This window comes from Ylistrum balloti, unplaced genomic scaffold (assembly GCF_031769215.1).
Source record: "Ylistrum balloti isolate Yb309-2 unplaced genomic scaffold, AGI_CSIRO_Ybal_v1 Utg370388, whole genome shotgun sequence".
Lineage (NCBI taxonomy): Eukaryota > Metazoa > Mollusca > Bivalvia > Pectinida > Pectinidae > Ylistrum > Ylistrum balloti.
In genome coordinates, this window is record NW_026782269.1 from 1,091,022 (window position 1) to 1,102,731 (window position 11,710).

An 11,710-nucleotide genomic window follows, 5' to 3' on the forward strand; every position below is an offset into this window, starting at 1 on the left:
CTGTGGCCATGGTTTTACAAGATGAAGCCTATGGATGCCGGCTACCGAACAACGTCTCAATATTCTCGGCAGAAGCGCGAGTTATCTACTTGGCCCTTCAACATATTCAAACAACGTAATGAGAGCTGTTATCTATTCCGACTCTCTTTCGCTGCCACCTATTGTTTTTTAACTTCATTTTACTGATTTTAAACCATTAATCATGCAATGTTTTAACAGCTCAGTGGCATTATGAATATAATCAATATACCAATAATAAATTGCATTCCGTAAAGCTATCATCTGTGAATGGTCTACATGCTGTAGAGACAACAACTGTGACGAAGTTGTCCTTGCTTGTCTTCGAATGAGCCATTCAACGTTAGTTAAACATTTTCATTTATTGGACTGCACTGACCTACTGTCTACTCGACAATTTTTTATTGTAACGTTACAAGCCTGAAGACCCTTTTTGAAAGTGTCGAGGTTGATAAAATTCTAGTTTATCTGAAGGATATTATAGACTATGACTTACCTTTTTAATCTTTTGTGATCATATAAACATTTAAGTATTTCAGCATTTGTCTTTGTCGTGTTTTAACCGGTTGATAAGCCTAAAGGCTTTTATGTGTTGACGAGTCGTTTAGATTGTAGTAATAATAATAGGACACTTGTAGGTTGTTAAAAAATCCCAGCATGCCAAAATAATTGAAACTCAAATTCGATATCAATTTACGGCAAAATACGAAAACGAATTGAGATCTACACAAAAATTGCAGAGAAAGGTGATATTTCAACCAATCAGAGGCCGCCATCTTGTACAGTCAGCAAAAGAATGTTACCATTGTGGTAATGACTAAACCACAACTGATCTAAATACAGCGGGGCTAAATTAGATAAGTTGATCACACGAGGACATTGTGCAATATTTACTTGCCGAACTATGCGTTATTCAATGGCCAATTTTCGAGTGTTGGCTGGTCTTCTGCTGCTTTATTAGTTCGATCGTCTTTTTAACGTTTAATGTTTGAAAAAGTCAGGATTGCAAAGCTTCTAAACGATCACTTTCAAAAGATACACTATCTAATATGTCTATTGTTTATTACTCTTATTTTGCTTCAATAAAAAGAAGATAATAATATATAAAAAGACAATATATGGAAAATACCGTTTTAGTCACGAAATTACGTTCAACAGTCACCTGTTTCCTGGCTCGGTGTATTAAGATGGCGGTGTCGAAACGCCCGCGTCGATGAAGAATAGTGAATCCACGACAAATGGTTGTTGATCTGATGTATTTTCAGTTCATAGAACTAAAACAAAATGTTATATAACCCATGCGAATGCAAATGACTACGTTAATTAATCATAAACTGACCGGTTACAACTCAATTCGATGAACAGTTTGGTTATTTCATATACATACATATTATACATATGTATACATATTATTTTTTCGCTCTCTTAATATTTGTCGTTTAAAAATGACGAATAAATAAAAGATGTATCAAAAATTAATTTCTTAGCACAGTTTTACATGATCCTTTTGATAAACGATTCAACCGACCGCTGTATCATGCGTTACAGGACCCGAATAATATACAGTTATATACAAATCCTGATTACATGTGTACTTGTAATATTTTAATAATAATAAGAAACAAAGTAAAAACAATATCCCAACTCCCCACCCACTTAATGATCATCATATACGTGTAAAGTCATATCGCACATGGAAAGGACTTCGTAATGACATCCTTATAAAGACTGCAGTTTTCCTGTAGCTTTCATCAGCCAGCATCTCTCAAACCTCTGTGTTGACAGTGTGCCTATCAGAGAAGGGCCTTAAATATCGAATAAGAAATGGAACATTCACAATAGGGATATTGAAACCATCTTGCTTATACAGTTTGGTAGAAAGCTATCCAACTTGAATTTGTTGTAGAAAATAGGTAAAAGTAGGTGGCTGATGCAGAAGAGTGGCGTGCCCTTGAATTACATTTCTGTTGGGTATACACGATGAATATGGTCAATACATTTCTGATTTTTAAAGATTAAACATCGCCAGTATATCTGAAAGTGAAATTGAAGGATTTCGCAAGGTTACTCAGGCCTGTTTTATTCAGATATTAAATAAAGTTTGGTCTCTTATGAAAACATCCTGAGAGTGAGAGTTTGTTATTCTTTGATGAGTGCATTACACACGAAAGACGGTTCATTATTGTTCACAATCATCAACAAGTGTTCTTAAAGTATAGTGTTCTAAAAGCAGGTGTTCAAGATTGGTAAGAAACACTCTGAGTTCTTCAAATCCACATCATCATTAATTACAATTGAGCAAATAAATTCACAATAAGACTTGAAGTTGAACTGGAAGTATTGAGACTAGTAATAGAAAGCTTTGATAAAGGTTTGGTTCCAAAACAGACCAACCCGCAACAAAATGCAGTTTAAATGGATTCTTGTGAGGTCTCGTCATCCAATATAAATGAAGGAGGTTCGTATCCTTATCACTAATTAATGAATGATTGTGACGATGAAGTGTGATTATCCAGTATTTGTTTTTGGAATTAAAAATTAATGTGTATCGTGAGTTGCCTTCGTTATTGAGCGATCGTAGTTTTTTGTATGCAAACATGTATGTAATGATGTCTGCAGACAACCAAGATGCTATCTGCAAGCAATTTTTATCATTTTTAAAGACGCTACAATAGATCGTCAGGAAGAAAACAGGTGTCTTCGTACATTTTAGATTCTAATATTTCAAATCAAGCAGACTGGCGTCAGAATAAAGTCTACTTAGTTGACTAAAATCAATAATATCCGTGCACAAGGAATAGATGTTGTCTCATTGAAGTGCGTTGTTTAAATCATTAAATACTCCAGACACCATGATAGGACATAATGCAGACAAATTGGCAAATATATCATACGTCAGTGCCATTTTCGACAGGGCATACTCGGGAACACAGTGGATTTTGATTACTAAGATTTAAGTCATCACTATCATGACATACAGATGATTTCCTTAATGAACGTAAGATGCGTCAGATTTTATCAACAAGACAAGCTCAAGCTCAAGAATTATATGATAAATACTCGGAATCAGTAAATAGATCATGCATCAGAGCCAATATCGACAAGGTATTCGACATAAAGTTGACGTTTTTGGTGTTTGATATCTGGTGCTTCCTAATGTGACATCAACATAAAACTACTGGATAGTTAGTATTGCAAATAATTAAATAATGAAATATAAAAAGAACAATACTCAAGCAGGGGTCGAAATAACCGTAAGACCGTCTGCCCGGGGCCATCTATTGTAATGAAGGACCAACAGGTTATGCAAAGCGCCGGTCCGTCAGGCTTGTGATACTTTTTGAAGCTCAAAATTTGTCCTCTATTCTGCTTGTAATACCAAAATGAGTCAAATCGATAAATCTGAACGACACCGACGTCGTGTTCGGTGAAGGCATATTGCCGACTCTCGTTTCTAACGACATTTTTCATCGGCTTAAGTGGTACCGACAGTCTTAATCACTGCTACGTTTTGTTCCGTGTATAGAGTATGTCAGAACTTACAAGCGCTTTAAAGACATGGAGCGCAACAATGGCGATCTACTGATAGCATGATGGAACGTTTCCTCAGTGCCTAAAATCTCAGAGGAAAATCTATCTATCTATGTAAGCATATAAAATTTCCTCAATTTTTTTCTAAAAAATAAATATATATATACATCAAAATTATCAATTTCAAAAGCCTGTTTTTCAAGCTGAAAATTGTCTAGAATGCACCAGAGAGCTTCTAGGTTTCAAGCCCCGGACCCCCTATTTCGCAGAAAACCCAGGGCCACTGCTATGACAGAAGGGCCAGTAAATCTTCTGAAGAGGTGGCCCGATGGGCCACCTATAGTAATTTTCTTATTTCTACCCCAGCTAAAGATAAGGAAACGTGCAAGAATCTGACGAAAGATAAAAGTCATTCTTACATGTGGTTTCGTCCTTCTAAGACTCGTCAGTGATGTCATAAACATTAAAACCTATATGCGAGTGAGTGAAAATCCAAAGCGATAGGTAAGAAATAAAAATCTATATGGGGGAGATGAATATTTCTTATTTCAATAAATTTAGTAATTTTCAGGTACATCACCAACAGACATTCTAAACTGAAAGGAAGTCTTCGGTCTCTTGATACGAGAGCTTTTTTTACAAGAATGGTGACCGACGGTACAAATATATGGTTGTTAACTATGCTGAAGCGTTTTTTTGTGAAAAGTACGTCCAAATCAGAGAAATATATAGAGGACGAAAAAATAAAAATGATCGTGTTTCTGGTTGACAACCATTTCGTCGAGTTTTGTGAATAAGGGCATACGTAGGTGAACTAACCACGAATTGACACAAAATATACAGGCAGATGTCTTCGAATAACTGAAAACGCTTACTTAGTCTTATTGTCATTGTTCTTTTTATGAGTCTCCATGCAAATCCTTTTGTTTATATTTTACAATAGTTTTATTGAATTTGAATTATGGTTGACAAATTGATATTTTCTTGTTTTGATAATTTCAAAACAGCAAATACATGTGTTTATCCTGAACCTTTCCACTATTTGAACGAATGCATACGTGGGATAAAAGTACGGCAAACCTCGAGGATAAAAACAATCCACTGACGGTGTATACCACTAGCAATATCGAAGAATGTACAGAAGACGCTAGTAAATTGGATTCAGTTGACTTGAAGGCTGCCAGAGATCATTTATGTAAAGACTTAGACCTTCCCTTTGAAACGGTAAACAAATATAAGACCACCTGGAAGTTTTCTGTGTACTTAACAGATATCTGACTTTCAAACAATTTGCTTAGGTGTTGACGAAGGTCGTTTCAATATTTCGTTTTTTATGTTTTAATTTGTCCATCTTTGTCAACCATTTCGCTGCCATAATTACGTTTCCTGTGTATGTAAGAATAAAATAAAACATTTTCACCACAGTTGCTCAAATAGGTATTATTATTGCAATAAAAACCGTTCTATAAGATTATTGCAATCTTTAAAAACCGCATTTGAAATCATCTAGTTGTAGTAATCAGGCTGATTTTCAGACGGATTTGCCTTCAGTTTCATGCTATTTCATGAGTCCAGCAGTAACAATAGATCATCGAACGGGGCCCAAAGACATTGTTGGTCATTTGATTATGATAGACATAAATGATGTAATGGTATCGGTAGAATGAATAATGGTTAAATGATAAATCAATGCTGAATTTGAGCAGTACAGCTGACAAAAATACAGATCCTTTAGTTCGACATTTCGCATATTTTCAGCCCCATGAAACCCTGGTGGTGCACTGATCTAATTAAAAGATGGTGGTCATATTGTAATTTGAAAGAAATGGAAATTTAGAATTTTTTATTACGCATTTTCAGAGAAACTATGATTACGCAATCTTGTTACAAAATGTGTTTGGTTTTCAAGATGGCTTCCATATTGAATTCTGTACCGACCTAAAACCAATGATACAATTATGTTACAAAATTGCCGCCGAAAAAACCTTGTCAAAATTTAGACGAGGCAGAGAAACATAATTGTTTGCAGTCATGGTGGTGATAGTGATAACAATTTATAAATCCCTGTTGTTAAACTCCAGTGCCCAAGGAAAGTCCAGCTGATCGGGTCTGTAAACACAAACCTTTTCATACTCAGGTAATCGAACCCATGTCAGTAGGTTGAAAGGAGAATAAACTACCGCTTTGCCTATGGCCGTCCTTTCACACACTGTGGTCTTCCTTTCCCGAACATGGTCACCCAATTCCAGCGCCATGGCAAGAATTTAACAAACACACACAAAAAGTAAGTTTTAAAATGGCCACCGTGCTGACCACTTTCAATTTCGCATTGACTAACAAATAGAACCGCATAGTTAGAACCACCTCAGGAAAGTTAAGGTAAAGTTTAAAATGTGAAAAGTTTACGCACGGCGAACGGCTTCGTATAACCGACGAAACCAGATGACAATAAGGCAAATTGAGATACACTGTCTAGATTTCTGTTTCTGAGGATATATAGTACAGGTAAGGATGCTGAATGTCTATTATTGCCATCAAAACACTATTTCGTTTAGAGTGATACAGATAGCAAGGCTTAGTATTATCGACGCATCATTTGATACGGCATATTACAGTTTCAGCTGTGAGTGTTCTAGAAAGCCCCGGTGCTGCCAACAGTAATCAGATAAGAACCTAACTGAATGCAAACACATTACAGTGGCTGTTATGAAAGCAGAGATCATTATATTTATTACAGATTTTGTAGTAAGGAATGGTTCTTTTATTACCATATTTATATGCTTTTGAATTTGTTCTGTAACACGTTGTCAATTTGTGGAGCACATATCAGTACATTTATCATGACAGTCAGTACAGTGATGTTGAAGGACGGTCTTGTCATTAAATGCCACACAGATGGAATATTGGCGAAAGGACTTTTTAAGTTGACAGTTTTAAACAAAATACATGTATATGGTATTGCTAGAAGTAAAAGCAAAATTAACGGGTAATTTCGTTCTTGTTTTTAAGCGATCTAATAGTATTACTAAAAATGACAGAAGTGAATGAAACAAATTGTAAGGAACACCATTCCAGTCCATTCATTTCAATTTATTCTATTTGATTAAGCTTCATTCATACTGGAAGATTTGAATACGCGTTTGCGTTCTTGTAATTAGTGTGTTGCGTTACTTTAGTGTATACCTTAACAATGATAAGCTTTTGACGGCCTTACCATAACATTTAAATTGATGCAGTTGAATGAACGAGATTTCATGCAAAAATGCAATAATCAATATCTGCTAAAACATGAGACATCAAATCATTCAAAGGAGAAAACATGTTTTCAAATGAAATAACATTAATCTTTTTCATTCCTTTATGAAAATTTACTGAAAGTAAACCGCTATACGAGTGAAACTATGGAGGGCCCCGCGTCGCAGATGCGGGTGCCCTATAGTAATAATATGTCCGTCTGTCTTTCTTCAATGGTCCCCAATTTATCTCTATTTTGTTAGTTATAATGTATGCAATAATCCAGTGGAATTGTAGATATAACAATTTAAGAAATTATTCATTGATAAATTGCTTCGGTCTTAGCAACAAAGCAACCATCTTTCTCCCTCCAAACTCTTAGTTCACGAGCAACCAACTAGACGAACTCCTATCACAACTGCCGCCTTCTCGTTTCATACTTTTGGTCATAACAACCTTTGGGGTTCACCCGACACTAATGATAGAGGAACAAAAAAAAAAATATATATATATATATATTGGAAAATAAATTTTGTCTTTACAATAATAATTTTTCAACTTATTGGCATACCTCTTCCGGAACATTCTCGCACCTTGATATAACTTTATGCCACCCATCTTTGTTACTCGATTTCGAATGGACGTGGCATGACGATCTCTGTGGCAGCGACAACTTTCCAATATTTCTAAGGAACTGTGGATCCACAGAGAGCGATCATTCACCCAATTGGAAATTATATAAAGCAAAGTAAATTTGATTTGAAAATCTCTGTACCAAAATTCTCAACACCATTAATTTCAGAATTCAGAAGACCCGATAGAATCCTTTACTACCGAACTTCTTGAGATAGCCGAAGAATGTATACCAAAATCCAAAGAAAACGCAACAAAAACCTTGGATTAATGAAATTTGTTAAAAAGCTATTCGAAATAGGAAACCGTTTTGAGGCAATTCAAAAACAACCCCACAAGCGATAGCTTAAACAACTACAAAATAATTCGGGCGAAAGCCCGTCGTTCTTTACGCTTACATAAAAAAATTGTCTTGGAAATCTTTAGTGTCCAAATTAAATTCCGATACATCCATCAAAATGGTATGGGATATGATTAAACGAATCAGTGGTAAAGCATCATTCAAAACAACGGGACATATGAAAACTAATGGTAAATTAGCAACATCGAAATTTGATGTTGCAAATGCTTTAGAATCTGCTTTTTCCAAAGATTCGTCTTCAAATAATCATTCTAAAAAAAATCAAAAATTTTAGACCACGTGTGAAAAAAAAACTAAATTGAAATTCTCTTCCGAAAACAATGAAACTTACACACAATGTTTCCCAATGTTAGAACTTCGAGAATCGTTGAAAAAATCACATGACTCTGTAACAGGACCTGAAAATATTCACTATTAGTTCCTAAAACATCTACCAGAGTCATCATTAGAAAAAAATCTTGACATTTTTAACTACATTTTGAGATCGGGAAATGTTCCAAAGTCATGGTAAATGGCAACTGTGATTCCTATCCTCAAACAGGGTAAAGATACAACAGATCCCTCCAGTTACCGCCCAATATCACACACGAGTTGCGTTTTTAAAACTCTAGAGCGGATGATAAATTCAAGATTAATTTGGTATCTGGAATCCAATCGCATAGTATCACCCCAACAAAGCAGTATTAGTTCTAAGCGAGGTACCAACGATTATTTGGTTTAACTTGAAACCTTTATGCGTTAGGCTTTTCTAAAGAAGGGGCACTTGGTTGCTGTTTTCTTCGATTTGGAAAAGGCTTACGACACAACGTGGAAATACTGCATAATGAAAGATCTGCACGATAAAGGTATTAAAGGTAATCTACCAATATTTATTTCAAATTTTCTATCAGAGTATTTCAAGTCCGAAATGGAACGACCCTTTCCGATGTTCATCAACAGGAAATGGGTGTACCACAAGGCAGCATGCTTTTGGTTACACTTTTTGGACTTAAAATTAACAGTATTGTCAAAACATTATCCCCTTCAATGGAGGACGCTCTTTATGTCGATGACTATCGATATAAGCATATGAATACCATCGAAAAACAACTTCAATAATGTTTGAATATATTACAAATTCGGACAGATGAAAATGATTTTAAATTTTCACAATCAAAAACAGTTTGTATTTTTGTCGAATTTTGGAACAACACGACGATCCAAATCTGTCTCTCTGTGGTGTACCCATTCCGGTTGTTGAGCAAACCAAATTCTTAGGTGTAACATTCGACAGGCAATTGTCGTTCCTTTCACATATAAAATACCTTAAAGCCAAATGCCTTAAGGCACTGAATATTTTAAAGGTTGAGTCCCACACTGATTGGTAACTGATAGAAAAGTTTTGTTAAGACTCTATAGAGTCCTTATTAGATCAAAACTAGACTACGGTTCCATCGTGTATAGATCTGCTAGACCTTCATATCTAAAATTATTAGACACTGTTCATCACCAATGTCTCAGGCTCAATCCCGGAGTTTTTAAGACCACACCTACACCAAGCCTCTATATAGAGGCTAACCAACCATCACTATATAGCCGTCGAAATAAACTGGCTTTGCAATACACCATTCAAATCCTGCCTTTTCCTTTGTATTTGATGCAAAATACAAAACCATGTTTCAAAACAAACCGAAAACTATTCCATCATTCGGTATTCGAATTTCCGCTCTTTTACAAAACACAAATATTGAAATTCCACCCTGGCTCATGAATTCACCTGTAATTGACTTTTCACTTCATGAAATGGTTAAATCAGACACTGACAGTTACACCTTTCGTTCATCCTTCTCGAAATTGCAGTTAAAATATGAAACATTTCTACATTGATATGATGATGGTTAAAACGATAATGATAAAGTTGCCGCGGCCATGGTTACACTAGATGAAACCTATGGATGCCGGCTACCGAACAACGCCTCAATATTCTTGGCGAAAGCGCGGGCTATCTACCTCGCACTTGAATATATTCAAAGAAACAAAGCAATGAGAGCTGTTATCGATTCAGACTATCTTTCTGTTCTACAAAGTCTTAGCAATAGAAATATCGAAAATATTTTCATTCGTACTACATCATGGTAATATATCAGGAATTTGCCTTTAACATTCGTATTGCTTTTTGCTGGGTTCCTGGGCACATGTGAATTCCAGGCAATGAAAAAGCAGTTGGTGTCGTAAAGGAAGCTTTATCGCTACCACATGTTTTTTTAAACTTCATGTTACTGAATGTAAACAATTTATTAAACAAATTTTAAAAACTCAATGGCAGGAGGAATGGAATACATGTATCAATAACAAATTGCACTCCGTTAAACCTGTTATGGTTTCCAGGCTACAGAGGCAACCATCGAGACGATGTTGTCCTTGCCAGTCTTCGGATAGGTCATACATACCTTACACATTCATATATGTTGAAAGGCGAAGATAATTCTTGGCGTATAGGATGTAATGAGCCATTCACAGTTAAACATTTTTTATTGGACTGCATTGACCTTCTGTCTACTCGATAATGTTTTATCGTAACATTACATGTCTAAAATCCCTTTTTGAAACTGTTGAGTTTTGTGAAATTCTACATTACCTGAAAGATGTTGGTCTATATGATAGACGATGACATATAATTTTAATCTTTTTTGTTAACATACCCATTTAAGATTTTTAACATTTGTCCTTTACCTTTTGGTTTGTTTAATGTTATTTCCTTTTGGATCGCTGTGTGTTTTACCGTTTGATGGCCCTAATGACATTTTATGTGTTGACGGGCCATTAAGAATGTAATAATAATAATCAAGAAGGGGCTTTTTCGCTCCTTGCGAACCCCGTGTCACGGTTTCGTCACCTCTGGCGCATTTATGAAATAATTAAGTATTAACATTAACATGGGGCGAGAGGAGCTGGGCCAAATACGGGAAATACTGGTGTTGCTTTAAAAACCTAAAAGATTGCATTTATTCTAAAAATCACTTTGAAGAGGAAATGAAGTTGTTGTAACGACCGGAGTCAAACATGGGAATATGAGTCAAGATTTTCTGCTTTAAATATTATCTAGCTGAATTATTTTTGTTTTGGTATATAGATAATTATAAGATATGTGATCTCCTGTAACCAGAGTGACAGAAGTGTTTTAACGGTCCCTATCATAATTACGTAGGTATTACAGATCTAGAAAATATATAATGTCTCAATAAGTATTGAGGCAATTTACTTTGAATCTCTGCTTAATTAGTTGCTACCCGATACATGCCCATCATGCTATGACTACTGATCAACTATTGATCACAGCTGGCGTCTTGAAAAACAAACTTTCTGTAGGAATATGTATGCAAATGTCAACACAAGTCTTTGTAGACAAATGACCTAATAGAATCCCGCGTATCTCATTAACAGCTGGAATGGGTAGATAATGACAAGCTTTGAGTCTATTTAGTAATCATTACAAGTAATGTTCTGGGAAAAGTACGGTGCATATATCTTCGAACACAACTGGCTAATCGATAATGGTAGTAAACTTCTGCATCTAGAATAAAAATACTCATTTCCTTTCCTGTGTTTTAACGGTCCCAAATATAGTAACGTAGGTATTGGAGACCTAGAAAATGCAAGATATATCAATAATTAATTACGGGAGATATTTATAATGGGTATTGATTATGATACGAGGAATTAGGTATATAATTGTTTAGTATAGATATGGATATGTTTTTTAATGTAGTTGATTGTGTATGTAGATGTTACATATTAGTCATATTGTGATATAGGTTTATATTTATGTAAGTACAGTGTAGTAAGACTATATAAGTACATTTTAGTGAGATCACAGCCTCAATGTCAAAATGTTAGTTAACAACTTAGTACTAATGGCATAAAACAGGTACAGTAAATTGTTTATTAACCAAA